This window comes from Triturus cristatus, chromosome 11 (assembly GCF_964204655.1).
Source record: "Triturus cristatus chromosome 11, aTriCri1.1, whole genome shotgun sequence".
NCBI classification, from domain to species: Eukaryota; Metazoa; Chordata; class Amphibia; order Caudata; family Salamandridae; genus Triturus; species Triturus cristatus.
This window is the reverse complement of record NC_140594.1, coordinates 673,283,035-673,298,899: the sequence shown is the minus strand read 5'-3', so window position 1 is coordinate 673,298,899 and position 15,865 is coordinate 673,283,035. Positions and strand designations below refer to the sequence as shown.

The window sequence follows — 15,865 nt, the reverse complement described above, 5'->3', positions numbered from 1 at the left end:
CACGTGTTTCGAGGTAGTTGCCTCTCGTCAGCAGGGAGCAGGTCAATGTAAAGGGGTGCCGTGTGGACTGCCAAAATGTAATTAAAACAGGTCAAGTACCTCTCATGGCGCGCAGGTGCAGATCCAAGGCTCGTCAGCCCGTTGGCTCCAAGGGAGCCGTAATAAATTGTGCAAAAGTTGGTCGCACACTGCTCGTCACACCAGCAAGTTGCCCCAAAGGACTGTGGTCAATGTAGTGGCGACGGCGGGTACGCCTATGCCACGATGTATAAAAGAACAGTATGTGTTGCGTTAGCCATCCCTGGACACATGTTTCGAGGTAGTTGCCTCTCGTCAGCAGGGAGCAGGTCAATGTAAAGGGGTGCCGTGTGGACTGCCAAAATGTAATTAAAACAGGTCAAGTACCTCTCATGGCGCGCAGGTGCAGATCCAAGGCTCGTCAGCCCGCTGGCTCAAGGGAGCCGTAATAAATTGTGCAAAAGTTGGTCGCACACTGCTCGTCACACCAGCAAGTTGCCCCAAAGGACTGTGGTCAATGTAGTGGCGACGGCGGGTACGCCTATGCCACGATGTATAAAAGAACAGTATGTGTTGCGTTAGCCATCCCTGGACACGTGTTTCGAGGTAGTTGCCTCTCGTCAGCAGGGAGCAGGTCAATGTAAAGGGGTGCCGTGTGGACTGCCAAAATGTAATTAAAACAGGTCAAGTACCTCTCATGGCGCGCAGGTGCAGATCCAAGGCTCGTCAGCCCGCTGGCTCAAGGGAGCCGTAATAAATTGTGCAAAAGTTGGTCGCACACTGCTCGTCACACCAGCAAGTTGCCCCAAAGGACTGTGGTCAATGTAGTGGCGACGGCGGGTACGCCTATGCCACGATGTATAAAAGAACAGTATGTGTTGCGTTAGCCATCCCTGGACACGTGTTTCGAGGTAGTTGCCTCTCGTCAGCAGGGAGCAGGTCAATGTAAAGGGGTGCCGTGTGGACTGCCAAAATGTAATTAAAACAGGTCAAGTACCTCTCATGGCGCGCAGGTGCAGATCCAAGGCTCGTCAGCCCGTTGGCTCAAGGGAGCCGTAATAAATTGTGCAAAAGTTGGTCGCACACTGCTCGTCACACCAGCAAGTTGCCCCAAAGGACTGTGGTCAATGTAGTGGCGACGGCGGGTACGCCTATGCCACGATGTATAAAAGAACAGTATGTGTTGCGTTAGCCATCCCTGGACACGTGTTTCGAGGTAGTTGCCTCTCGTCAGCAGGGAGCAGGTCAATGTAAAGGGGTGCCGTGTGGACTGCCAAAATGTAATTAAAACAGGTCAAGTACCTCTCATGGCGCGCAGGTGCAGATCCAAGGCTCGTCAGCCCGTTGGCTCAAGGGAGCTGTAATAAATTGTGCAAAAGTTGGTCGCACACTGCTCGTCACACCAGCAAGTTGCCCCAAAGGACTGTGGTCAATGTAGTGGCGACGGCGGGTACGCCTATGCCACGATGTATAAAAGAACAGTATGTGTTGCGTTAGCCATCCCTGGACACGTGTTTCGAGGTAGTTGCCTCTCGTCAGCAGGGAGCAGGTCAATGTAAAGGGGTGCCGTGTGGACTGCCAAAATGTAATTAAAACAGGTCAAGTACCTCTCATGGCGCGCAGGTGCAGATCCAAGGCTCGTCAGCCCGTTGGCTCAAGGGAGCCGTAATAAATTGTGCAAAAGTTGGTCGCACACTGCTCGTCACACCAGCAAGTTGCCCCAAAGGACTGTGGTCAATGTAGTGGCGACGGCGGGTACGCCTATGCCACGATGTATAAAAGAACAGTATGTGTTGCGTTAGCCATCCCTGGACACGTGTTTCGAGGTAGTTGCCTCTCGTCAGCAGGGAGCAGGTCAATGTAAAGGGGTGCCGTGTGGACTGCCAAAATGTAATTAAAACAGGTCAAGTACCTCTCATGGCGCGCAGGTGCAGATCCAAGGCTCGTCAGCCCGTTGGCTCAAGGGAGCCGTAATAAATTGTGCAAAAGTTGGTCGCACACTGCTCGTCACACCAGCAAGTTGCCCCAAAGGACTGTGGTCAATGTAGTGGCGACGGCGGGTACGCCTATGCCACGATGTATAAAAGAACAGTATGTGTTGCGTTAGCCATCCCTGGACACGTGTTTCGAGGTAGTTGCCTCTCGTCAGCAGGGAGCAGGTCAATGTAAAGGGGTGCCGTGTGGACTGCCAAAATGTAATTAAAACAGGTCAAGTACCTCTCATGGCGCGCAGGTGCAGATCCAAGGCTCGTCAGCCCGTTGGCTCAAGGGAGCCGTAATAAATTGTGCAAAAGTTGGTCGCACACTGCTCGTCACACCAGCAAGTTGCCCCAAAGGACTGTGGTCAATGTAGTGGCGACGGCGGGTACGCCTATGCCACGATGTATAAAAGAACAGTATGTGTTGCGTTAGCCATCCCTGGACACGTGTTTCGAGGTAGTTGCCTCTCGTCAGCAGGGAGCAGGTCAATGTAAAGGGGTGCCGTGTGGACTGCCAAAATGTAATTAAAACAGGTCAAGTACCTCTCATGGCGCGCAGGTGCAGATCCAAGGCTCGTCAGCCCGTTGGCTCAAGGGAGCCGTAATAAATTGTGCAAAAGTTGGTCGCACACTGCTCGTCACACCAGCAAGTTGCCCCAAAGGACTGTGGTCAATGTAGTGGCGACGGCGGGTACGCCTATGCCACGATGTATAAAAGAACAGTATGTGTTGCGTTAGCCATCCCTGGACACGTGTTTCGAGGTAGTTGCCTCTCGTCAGCAGGGAGCAGGTCAATGTAAAGGGGTGCCGTGTGGACTGCCAAAATGTAATTAAAACAGGTCAAGTACCTCTCATGGCGCGCAGGTGCAGATCCAAGGCTCGTCAGCCCGTTGGCTCAAGGGAGCCGTAATAAATTGTGCAAAAGTTGGTCGCACACTGCTCGTCACACCAGCAAGTTGCCCCAAAGGACTGTGGTCAATGTAGTGGCGACGGCGGGTACGCCTATGCCACGATGTATAAAAGAACAGTATGTGTTGCGTTAGCCATCCCTGGACACGTGTTTCGAGGTAGTTGCCTCTCGTCAGCAGGGAGCAGGTCAATGTAAAGGGGTGCCGTGTGGACTGCCAAAATGTAATTAAAACAGGTCAAGTACCTCTCATGGCGCGCAGGTGCAGATCCAAGGCTCGTCAGCCCGTTGGCTCAAGGGAGCCGTAATAAATTGTGCAAAAGTTGGTCGCACACTGCTCGTCACACCAGCAAGTTGCCCCAAAGGACTGTGGTCAATGTAGTGGCGACGGCGGGTACGCCTATGCCACGATGTATAAAAGAACAGTATGTGTTGCGTTAGCCATCCCTGGACACGTGTTTCGAGGTAGTTGCCTCTCGTCAGCAGGGAGCAGGTCAATGTAAAGGGGTGCCGTGTGGACTGCCAAAATGTAATTAAAACAGGTCAAGTACCTCTCATGGCGCGCAGGTGCAGATCCAAGGCTCGTCAGCCCGTTGGCTCAAGGGAGCCGTAATAAATTGTGCAAAAGTTGGTCGCACACTGCTCGTCACACCAGCAAGTTGCCCCAAAGGACTGTGGTCAATGTAGTGGCGACGGCGGGTACGCCTATGCCACGATGTATAAAAGAACAGTATGTGTTGCGTTAGCCATCCCTGGACACGTGTTTCGAGGTAGTTGCCTCTCGTCAGCAGGGAGCAGGTCAATGTAAAGGGGTGCCGTGTGGACTGCCAAAATGTAATTAAAACAGGTCAAGTACCTCTCATGGCGTGCAGGTGCAGATCCAAGGCTCGTCAGCCCGTTGGCTCAAGGGAGCCGTAATAAATTGTGCAAAAGTTGGTCGCACACTGCTCGTCACACCAGCAAGTTGCCCCAAAGGACTGTGGTCAATGTAGTGGCGACGGCGGGTACGCCTATGCCACGATGTATAAAAGAACAGTATGTGTTGCGTTAGCCATCCCTGGACACGTGTTTCGAGGTAGTTGCCTCTCGTCAGCAGGGAGCAGGTCAGTGTAAAGGGGTGCCGTGTGGACTGCCAAAATGTAATTAAAACAGGTCAAGTACCTCTCATGGCGCGCAGGTGCAGATCCAAGGCTCGTCAGCCCGTTGGCTCAAGGGAGCCGTAATAAATTGTGCAAAAGTTGGTCGCACACTGCTCGTCACACCAGCAAGTTGCCCCAAAGGACTGTGGTCAATGTAGTGGCGACGGCGGGTACGCCTATGCCACGATGTATAAAAGAACAGTATGTGTTGCGTTAGCCATCCCTGGACACGTGTTTCGAGGTAGTTGCCTCTCGTCAGCAGGGAGCAGGTCAATGTAAAGGGGTGCCGTGTGGACTGCCAAAATGTAATTAAAACAGGTCAAGTACCTCTCATGGCGCGCAGGTGCAGATCCAAGGCTCGTCAGCCCGTTGGCTCAAGGGAGCCGTAATAAATTGTGCAAAAGTTGGTCGCACACTGCTCGTCACACCAGCAAGTTGCCCCAAAGGACTGTGGTCAATGTAGTGGCGACGGCGGGTACGCCTATGCCACGATGTATAAAAGAACAGTATGTGTTGCGTTAGCCATCCCTGGACACGTGTTTCGAGGTAGTTGCCTCTCGTCAGCAGGGAGCAGGTCAATGTAAAGGGGTGCCGTGTGGACTGCCAAAATGTAATTAAAACAGGTCAAGTACCTCTCATGGCGCGCAGGTGCAGATCCAAGGCTCGTCAGCCCGTTGGCTCAAGGGAGCCGTAATAAATTGTGCAAAAGTTGGTCGCACACTGCTCGTCACACCAGCAAGTTGCCCCAATTACGGCTCCCTTGAGCCAACGGGCTGACGAGCCTTGGATCTGCACCTGCGCGCCATGAGAGGTACTTGACCTGTTTTAATTACATTTTGGCAGTCCACACGGCACCCCTTTACACTGACCTGCTCCCTGCTGACGAGAGGCAACTACCTCGAAACACGTGTCCAGGGATGGCTAACGCAACACATACTGTTCTTTTTACACATCGTGGCATAGGCGTACCCGCCGTCGCCACTACATTTACCACAGTCCTTTGGGGCAACTTGCTGGTGTGACGAGCAGTGCGCGACCAACTTTTGCATAATTTATTACGGCTCCCTTGAGCCAACGGGCTGACGAGCCTTGGATCTGCACCTGCGCGCCATGAGAGGTACTTGACCTGTTTTAATTACATTTTGGCAGTCCACACGGCACCCCTTTACACTGACCTGCTCCCTGCTGACGAGAGGCAACTACCTCGAAACACGTGTCCAGGGATGGCTAACGTAACACATACTGTTCTTTTTACACATCGTGGCATAGGCGTACCCGCCGTCGCCACTACATTTACCACAGTCCTTTGGGGCAACTTGCTGGTGTGACGAGCAGTGCGCGACCAACTTTTGCATAATTTATTACGGCTCCCTTGAGCCAACGGGCTCACGAGCCTTGGATCTGCACCTGCGCGCCATGAGAGGTACTTGACCTGTTTTAATTACATTTTGGCAGTCCACACGGCACCCCTTTACACTGACCTGCTCCCTGCTGACGAGAGGCAACTACCTCGAAACACGTGTCCAGGGATGGCTAACGCAACACATACTGTTCTTTTTACACATCGTGGCATAGGCGTACCCGCCGTCGCCACTACATTTACCACAGTCCTTTGGGGCAACTTGCTGGTGTGACGAGCAGTGCGCGACCAACTTTTGCATAATTTATTACGGCTCCCTTGAGCCAACGGGCTGACGAGCCTTGGATCTGCACCTGCGCGCCATGAGAGGTACTTGACCTGTTTTAATTACATTTTGGCAGTCCACACGGCACCCCTTTACACTGACCTGCTCCCTGCTGACGAGAGGCAACTACCTCGAAACACGTGTCCAGGGATGGCTAACGCAACACATACTGTTCTTTTTACACATCGTGGCATAGGCGTACCCGCCGTCGCCACTACATTTACCACAGTCCTTTGGGGCAACTTGCTGGTGTGACGAGCAGTGCGCGACCAACTTTTGCATAATTTATTACGGCTCCCTTGAGCCAACGGGCTGACGAGCCTTGGATCTGCACCTGCGCGCCATGAGAGGTACTTGACCTGTTTTAATTACATTTTGGCAGTCCACACGGCACCCCTTTACACTGACCTGCTCCCTGCTGACGAGAGGCAACTACCTCGAAACACGTGTCCAGGGATGGCTAACGCAACACATACTGTTCTTTTTACACATCGTGGCATAGGCGTACCCGCCGTCGCCACTACATTTACCACAGTCCTTTGGGGCAACTTGCTGGTGTGACGAGCAGTGCGCGACCAACTTTTGCATAATTTATTACGGCTCCCTTGAGCCAACGGGCTGACGAGCCTTGGATCTGCACCTGCGCGCCATGAGAGGTACTTGACCTGTTTTAATTACATTTTGGCAGTCCACACGGCACCCCTTTACACTGACCTGCTCCCTGCTGACGAGAGGCAACTACCTCGAAACACGTGTCCAGGGATGGCTAACGCAACACATACTGTTCTTTTTACACATCGTGGCATAGGCGTACCCGCCGTCGCCACTACATTTACCACAGTCCTTTGGGGCAACTTGCTGGTGTGACGAGCAGTGCGCGACCAACTTTTGCATAATTTATTACGGCTCCCTTGAGCCAACGGGCTGACGAGCCTTGGATCTGCACCTGCGCGCCATGAGAGGTACTTGACCTGTTTTAATTACATTTTGGCAGTCCACACGGCACCCCTTTACACTGACCTGCTCCCTGCTGACGAGAGGCAACTACCTCGAAACACGTGTCCAGGGATGGCTAACGCAACACATACTGTTCTTTTTACACATCGTGGCATAGGCGTACCCGCCGTCGCCACTACATTTACCACAGTCCTTTGGGGCAACTTGCTGGTGTGACGAGCAGTGCGCGACCAACTTTTGCATAATTTATTACGGCTCCCTTGAGCCAACGGGCTGACGAGCCTTGGATCTGCACCTGCGCGCCATGAGAGGTACTTGACCTGTTTTAATTACATTTTGGCAGTCCACACGGCACCCCTTTACACTGACCTGCTCCCTGCTGACGAGAGGCAACTACCTCGAAACACGTGTCCAGGGATGGCTAACGCAACACATACTGTTCTTTTTACACATCGTGGCATAGGCGTACCCGCCGTCGCCACTACATTTACCACAGTCCTTTGGGGCAACTTGCTGGTGTGACGAGCAGTGCGCGACCAACTTTTGCATAATTTATTACGGCTCCCTTGAGCCAACGGGCTGATGAGCCTTGGATCTGCACCTGCGCGCCATGAGAGGTACTTGACCTGTTTTAATTACATTTTGGCAGTCCACACGGCACCCCTTTACACTGACCTGCTCCCTGCTGACGAGAGGCAACTACCTCGAAACACGTGTCCAGGGATGGCTAACGCAACACATACTGTTCTTTTTACACATCGTGGCATAGGCGTACCCGCCGTCGCCACTACATTTACCACAGTCCTTTGGGGCAACTTGCTGGTGTGACGAGCAGTGCGCGACCAACTTTTGCATAATTTATTACGGCTCCCTTGAGCCAACGGGCTGACGAGCCTTGGATCTGCACCTGCGCGCCATGAGAGGTACTTGACCTGTTTTAATTACATTTTGGCAGTCCACACGGCACCCCTTTACACTGACCTGCTCCCTGCTGACGAGAGGCAACTACCTCGAAACACGTGTCCAGGGATGGCTAACGCAACACATACTGTTCTTTTTACACATCGTGGCATAGGCGTACCCGCCGTCGCCACTACATTTACCACAGTCCTTTGGGGCAACTTGCTGGTGTGACGAGCAGTGCGCGACCAACTTTTGCATAATTTATTACGGCTCCCTTGAGCCAACGGGCTGACGAGCCTTGGATCTGCACCTGCGCGCCATGAGAGGTACTTGACCTGTTTTAATTACATTTTGGCAGTCCACACGGCACCCCTTTACACTGACCTGCTCCCTGCTGACGAGAGGCAACTACCTCGAAACACGTGTCCAGGGATGGCTAACGCAACACATACTGTTCTTTTTACACATCGTGGCATAGGCGTACCCGCCGTCGCCACTACATTTACCACAGTCCTTTGGGGCAACTTGCTGGTGTGACGAGCAGTGCGCGACCAACTTTTGCATAATCTATGTGTGTATGTATTTGGGTTTTATTTAGCATGAACTGTCCTCCAGAAAGGGTTTCTAGGCGCTGACTTATTAATACTAAGAAGACAGGGCAGCAGTAGACAGCAGCTGACAGCTATGTTGGTAAAATGCTGATCACGGGAAAACAGTAGTGTTTTTACTAATTTGCTTAAGGCCAATAGCGATGTTTCTTTCCTCAGAATTAAATGCATACTATTCCATTATCTGGGTGAACCTTTCATTCTGGATGCACAGTATTGCAGCAGAAGAAGCCTCCTAAGCATGTGTCTGTCTCTTCTAGCAGGTTGTGTTGAATCCATAACTGCTGTTTGGTCCTCTGACTCCAAAAGGGAAATCTATCTATGGAGAGACCCACAGGAGGGTTACCTGCTCAAGTCCACGCGAGAATCTACCATTTGCATTGGCGGAGGGTGCTAAGAGGTTATTGTCAGAGCGGGGATGTGGCCAGGCTACCCAGACAGTCGCTGTTGTAGCACGAAGAGCTGGTCATCACTGTAGATTCGCGTTGGAGGATGTAACAGGCTGTTGCTGGGAAGTGCAGGTGTTGTGTTAGCAATCATCAGGGATGGTTGCTGTCGGCATAAAGAGCAGGTCCTGCTGGAGCTTTGCATTGGCAGTCATTGGGGGAAGTTGTTTCTTGGTGCGAAGGGGTCACTTCATGGTCACGAGGAGCTCAAAACATCTGTTTTTTCACCTTTTCTTCAGGAGTAATCTCTGATGCCAGCCCAGGGTACAGGACCTGGGGGTTCTTCTTGGGGATCAGGACTCACTCCAGTAGAGTTCGGCAGCAAGGCTCAGGCAGGTCCAGGACAGTCCAGTTACTGCAGGTCAGCTGCAGAGAGGCTTCTGCAACCTTACTATGTCTCTGAAGCTCAAATAGGAAGTGTGCCAACTGATTATCGGAGTCACTTCTGGGGAGCCTGGGTTCAAGCAAGCAGGTCCAATCTTCCTTCTTCAGATAGCAGGGCAGTCCTTCTTCTTAATCTCCTAGAAGCCCAGGAGTGTTCTGATGAGAGATTCTGAAGGTGCCACTTCTGTACCTGGTGCCAGTGTTTGTTTGGGGGAATTTCCTGACTTACACCCCAAACTGGTTCTGGTCAGTCCTTCCCATTTCCCTGGTCCTCGTTCCAGACTGTCGAGGGTGGCAAAAGCAAGGGCAGATCTGGTGTCAAGTTGCTTTGTGTGAACTGCAGGCAGGGCCCTTTGAAGTGCAATCAGGGCAGGGTACAGCTCCTCCCTAGCCATCCTGTTAGGAAGACTGACTCCCCTCACACTTAGGTCTCCGTTCTCCTCTTGTCTGGAAAGAATACACAACCCACAATAGGAGAGCCATTCACTGTCATGTTACCCTGGAAACTGGTGGAAAGGAAAACTTGGTTTAGGCAGAAAAATGTTAACATTCTAAAAGTGGCATTTTCAGAATAGAACTTAAAATCTAACTATACAATTATGAAGGATTTCATATTACAGTCCATTTGGGTGTAAAAAGCATTTCTCAATCTGGTCCCAATCTGAAGTCATAATTATTAAAACAAATATGGTAACTCAATGATAATCAATGGGCGACATAGTCTTACAGCAGTAAAAAACTACTTTAGGATTTGGTCACTGCCAGGACATGTACAACTCAATACACCCGTCCTATTTTTAAATACCATGCATCTTGCCCTATGAACATTTAGGACCTACTTTAAGGGTGACCTACGAGATTTAGAAAGGAAGGATTAGGCATGGCAACAAAGACGAGCCGGGAGAGTGAGGGCATGGAAGTAGGTAACAAAAAAGAATGTTACCCTTGATGACTGTGTGACCACAACGACATGCTTTCCCTCCCCTCATGTGGTAGGGTTCTAATCCTAAAAGATGAACCAAGGTCCTACAATTAGGCGAGTAAATAACTCACCTTGCATGCAATTTAGTATTGAGACTACTAGAGTTGGTGAGGGTCATACAACATAACGATTTATTTTTCTTTATCAATAAATGATAGGGTATCTAATTGGGAAAGAAATCTTTTATGGGTAGGCAAGAGGTACCCTTTTTTTGATTCAACACTGAGATAGTAGGGACAGTGTATCCCTTGGACAATTTCTTTCAAGGTCTTCCCTCTCTCCCCGTAGGCAGGATTCCACTGTGACTCACACTTATTGATTGTTGAAGAAAAGGTTTATTTTGCCAGGTCAAAATGGCAGCTTAAAATTGCACCACAGGGCGAGACTTGGCAGGGAATGGAGTAGGACACAGCTTGTCTGTGCTCCGAGTCCCAGCGGGTTTCTAAGCTTCTTTCTGCCTGTCCCACTTCTCCAAATCCTGCCTGACTCACCTATTTAAGAGGATTTGGAGAACTGCAATCTCAGCATTTGGGTTGTTCCCCAGGGTGCATCAGGGGATGACATTATGACATTCACAAGAGATCTGCTCCAAACTATCCAAGGAGGTGCAGGGGACCAACCACTGATCCTGGAGTTCCCTCACCGTGTCACGGCCATGTCGGGCTGTCTGGACACCATCCTGGACATCTTAATGAGAGTCCACTTTTTTCAGGAGAAAGAGGCTACCCTAAGAGCAGCTACGGGAAAGGCCAACCTAGTATTTCAAGGCAAAATGCTGCAAATCTTTCAAGGCCCCTCTTCAGTGACACATAAGAAACGAAGGGACTTAAGGCCAGTTACAGAAAAACTTCAGGAACTGGGCCTCAATTATCAGTGGAAGAACTCTTTCAGACTGCTCTTCCAGTTGAATGATAAACAACGGTTGGTATGCTCCTTGACTGAAACCAGGCACCTTCTGGGCCTGCTGGAGGGATCTCAGGACCGGAACCCTTCCTCTTGCAGCATCGAAGGAGGGGGGCAGATGGTGCCCGACTTGATGCATGATTGGCAGACGACGTAGGGATCATGTGGGGAAGGCAAGGGCCCTGCAAGCAGTGAAAAACAACAGCATATCCCAACTACAAAATAAGAAGCAGGAATCTTCTCAACACTCTGGCCCGGACACCTGACAGGCTGCACCAGACCTACACCTTCCAATGAAGCACATTGTCACACTAGCCTTTCCTCTTTTCTTAAGGAAACAAAGGTGACAGTGGTCAAACAACACTGCTTGCACCTCACAGTTTCAGGATAAATGTAAGAAACCAAAAAAAAATGTAGCATGGACAAAACATACACTATTTCACCAAAGTAGTGTTGCATATATATCAGAAAGGAGCTTTCAAATATTCATAACATGATGAACATTTCTAGAGCACCACGATGTTGTTATATAAGGTCCGTCGATCCAACTGGTCCAAAGGCATTGTCCAAGGAAACAACAAATGAAACACCCAGTGAATTTGAGCGTCCAAAACCTTTTATTGTTTCTTTGAGTGTTCAATTTGAATGAGATCCAAGATTAGGAAAGCCAACTTGATAAACGCATCTAGTAACCAAAGTGTTGATCAATAACTTATACCTCGGAGCCCCGAGGACAGGAGTAAAAAGATTTGGACCAATTTTAGAGAGAAAAGTAGTTCAATAGGAATCCAGTGATATCCAAAATGTTATGTGGGAAGTTGTGCTGAGTTTGGTTGTGAGTAAGTGAGTTATGCCGCAGTAGCAGTAGAGGCCTGTGAGACGGCGCATAGACGCGACAGTACGGTACCTGGACATCGAGGGTGCCAGCCGGGAGATTGTTCACATTCCTTACCGATACCGTGCAGGCCATCTCCGACCCCGATAACCCCACCCCCGTATCATGTGTCTCTCCAGGAACCAATCCCGAAACAGAGTACAGCGGAAGCCGACACCTCTGACCTCGGAACAGGAAGCTGGAGACGAGAGAAAACGCTGAGGACACCTGTGGGAGGGCGCGACACTGCCGGAGGAGAAACGAAGGAAGAAGAGCCGACCAGACGAAGGGAAAGCCAAGCGGGAGAAAACCACGAGCGAGAAGAGGTCACGGACGGACCTGAAGCCGAGGACGAGTGGAGTGAGGATTGGTGGAGCCCACCGGAGGACGCTGGAGAGCGGCCGCATCCCTGGAGGGGTGCGGCAGAGCCGGTGAGTCCATCGCCACAGGGAGAGAAGGGAGAACCGGGCGGCGGGTAGTTACAGGGCACCGGGGTGAAGTAGGGAGGGGGGGGGGAATAATCTAAACGAGGGCACAAAACACAACAAAACCCAGAGTCAAACTCCGCACCGGCTTCCATCACGCCCCTTCCTTTTTCTTGTATATAGCGTCGGGGTATTCTCAGCCCCATATACCGACGCCCTTACAGTCCTCTTGATCTCACGTCCCTCTTTATCACAGTTCTCTAGTTTGACACCCAGCTTCACGTATCCTGCTGTTTTGTGCACTACCCGGGTGAGGTGACTGGTGTAACTCAACCATTAAGGAATAGCTAACGGCTCCTATTCTTATCTCTCCCCACTGCTCGAACCTCCGCAAGCCCACCCTGCTGACGGGAGCCGCCACCTCGGAGAAGAGTGTCATCTCGAAGAACAACCCTAAAAGACGCAGAGAGAAGAGAGGAGTCAAGAAAGGAAGCAAGGAGCTTATTGTAGATGATCCACCCCATGCATCTGTTGTTTTAAATAAATCCTCTAAATCTTGCTCACTACATACAGCCTCCACGTCTGTGTATCCGGCCCGCACTCCCCCCACGCTTACAGGTGGTGTCAGAAGTGGGATCCGCCGGAGACATGGAGGCTGTGATCAGACAAATGGCAGAAAACCAGGAGAGTTTGGGAAAGGCCATGGAAAGGTTCCTCACGGTGGTTGAAGAGGATCGGGGCCGACTACAGCAGACCATAGCCGGTCAAGGACAGATGCAGGAAACGGCTCTAGGAAAGCTCGCCGACGCCCTCAGTCAGCCAAGAGGGACCACCACACTTCCCTCCCTCGTGCTACAGAAATATGTGAGCGGAGAAGACCCCGACTATTTCTTTAATAACTTTGAAAGAATGGCCCTGGCCGCTGGCTGGCCCGCCGATAAGTGGGGACAGTACCTCGGACCTCTCCTCTCAGGAGAGCTGCAAGCCGCCTATCAGGCCGCCAATATACAAGGTCTCACCCCGTATGAGGACATTAAACGATGTATTCTCGAACGCCTAGGAGTAGACGAAGAAACCTACCGCATGAGACTGCGACAGGCAAAAGAAGGTACCCAAGAAACCCCAAGGGCGCTGTACTTTCACATACGAGACTTAACCGACCGGTGGCTCAAACCGTCCACCTCCACTAAAGAGGAGATCATGTCTAAAATATACCTCGAACAGTATCTAGCCTCTTTACATTCTCCCATACAGAGGTGGGTACGGCAACATGCCCACCTTACCCTAGAGACCGCAGTGGAGATTGCCAGCGCCTTTAGTCGAGCACAAGAGCTGCAGAGGGGACGCGACGATACCCCCTGGAAACCTGGAACCAGTGGAACCCACAGACCCAGTCGCACCCCAACATCCGTACCTCGGAAACCAGACCCTATCACAATAGTACCCGGACCTCCTCTCCTACGAACCCCTGTACCTGGCCCTCAATGTTACCACTGTGGAGGATTGGGACACATAGCCCGCTTCTGTCCACAGAAGGAAGAGCCTATGGAAGTCGGCTTCACTCGGCACTTATACTGCTCCCAACAAGGGAAACCGGCACCACCGTATCGTTGTAAGGTACAGGTGAACGGGGAAACTGTAACCGCCCTTGCGGATACAGGGTGTTTGCAGATTGTTCTACGACCCCAAGACCTGAAGCAAATACCCGAGACCATTGACGGGTCCGTAGCTATACAGTGCGTCCATGGAGACACCAAACAATACCCCACTACCAGGATTCGCATCCAACACCCAACGGACTCGAGGTCCTCCCTGAAAGTGGGTCTTATCCCCCGCCTTCCCGAACAGCTCATTCTCGGGAATGATTATCCCCTGCTGAGTACTTTGGTAAACGAAAATACACTGAAAGGAATAGACTGGTGGAACGAAGCCCCCTTCTCCCAGGAAGAAAATCCCGGATGGCCCCCTTCCAAGGACAGGAAGAGCCGGAAACAGAGGAGAAAAGAAAAAGGGGTCTTCCCGGTCCGGGTCGAAGAACACCCCTGGGAAACAGACCGAGACTTTTATGCCACCCAAAGAGAGGACCCTGTCCTGCAAGAAGCCTGGAGCAAAGCACTAGAAAATGAAGACCCTCTTCAAGTAGGTCCCTATTTCTTCAAGAAAAATGGGTTATTGTATAGAAAAGGGGGACCAACTCAACCTGCACAATTATTGATTACCGGACCCTTTCGCGAGAAGGTGCTTTACCTCGCCCACAGTCACCTCTTGGGGGGTCATTTCAGTGATAAAAAAACCGAACAGTCTATCCTCGAAAAATTCTATTGTCCGGGCATATATCAGCAGGTCCGTACTTATTGTCGGCATTGTCCTATATGTCAGAAAAACAGTAGATACAAACCCTCCCGTGTTCCCCTACGTCCCCTTCCCATTATTGATGTACCCTTCCACCGAATTGGGATGGATATCATAGGGCCCTTATTGCCGTCCAAAAGCGGGTGCCGGTACGTCCTTGTCTTAGTGGACTACGCCACCCGTTTCCCAGAGGCGATTCCCCTGCGACAGCCAGACGCCCCTAACATTGCCAGAGCCATGATCACGGTGTTTTCCCGTGTGGGGTTCCCCAAGGAGGTCCTCACAGACCAGGGGACCCCTTTTGTCTCGAAGCTTATGAAACAGGTGTGCGACCAGTTGGGCATAAAACAAATACGTACCGCAGCGTATCATCCACAGACCGACGGGTTAGTGGAACGATACAACGCAACCATCAAAATGACACTTAAGAAACTCTTGTCTTTAGAAACACGGAGGTGGGAAGACATGTTACCCCTTGCTCTGTTCGCCCTCCGGTGTAAAGTGCAACGGAGCACGGGTTATTCCCCGTTTGAACTTTTATATGGGCGTCAACCCCGTTCCTTTTTAGATATGGCCAAAGAAGCCTGGGAGGCCGAGCCCCACCATGCAAAACCCCTACTCGAGTACGTAGACAAGCTGAAAACCCACCTGGGCCAAGTCCGTGCGATAGTCCGCCAAAATATGGACGACGCCCAGACAGCCCAGAAACAACAGTATGACAAGGCTACCCAAGAGAGGTCCTTCCAAGTGGGAGATTCCATACTTCTAATGATGCCCTCATCAGATCACAAATTGTTGGGCCAGTGGCAGGGACCATATTCCATACTCGAGAAGGTGACCCCAGTGACCTATAGAATTGAATTAGATCCGACCCGGGGTACTTCCCAGATATATCATGTAAATCTCTTAAAAGAATGGGTAGGACCTCTCCCAGTTTTAAGCGGGCATGAATATATGAGACCCTCTCTGATGCAACAGTGTATCGATCAGGGCCTGCCGGTTGAGCTGCAAGAGTCCCTCCTAGACACTCTCTGGCCTCTACGTGATGTCTTCTCCCTGCTCCCGGGGAGAACCACGGTAGCAGAACACCACATCAACACTCCACCCGGGAAAAAGGTGCGACTCCGGCCATATCGCGTACCCGAGGCACGTAGGGTCACGATCAAGGAAGAGGTGAAACAAATGTTGGAAATGGGGATAATCGAACCTTCCAAGAGTGACTGGAATTCTCCTATCGTCCTAGTCCCCAAACCCGATGGCTCAGTCCGTTTTTGTATTGACTTTCGCGAAGTCAATAAGATCT

At 51.2% G+C, this 15,865-nt stretch overlaps 1 long non-coding RNA gene across 2 annotated transcripts in view; it reads right to left on the bottom strand.

Moving 5' to 3' along the window:
* The window catches only part of LOC146785306 (uncharacterized), a 166,064-nt gene that overhangs the window by 19,137 nt on the left and 131,062 nt on the right, over positions 1–15,865 (bottom strand). The window contains exon 4 of one of the 2 annotated variants that reach the window (XR_014970955.1): positions 8,309–9,532. The exons of the other annotated variant lie outside the window; for it this stretch is intronic. This is a non-coding gene — a long non-coding RNA (uncharacterized LOC146785306). Of the gene's footprint in view, positions 1–8,308; positions 9,533–15,865 lie in introns of those variants that run through there. 2 annotated transcript variants of the gene reach the window in all.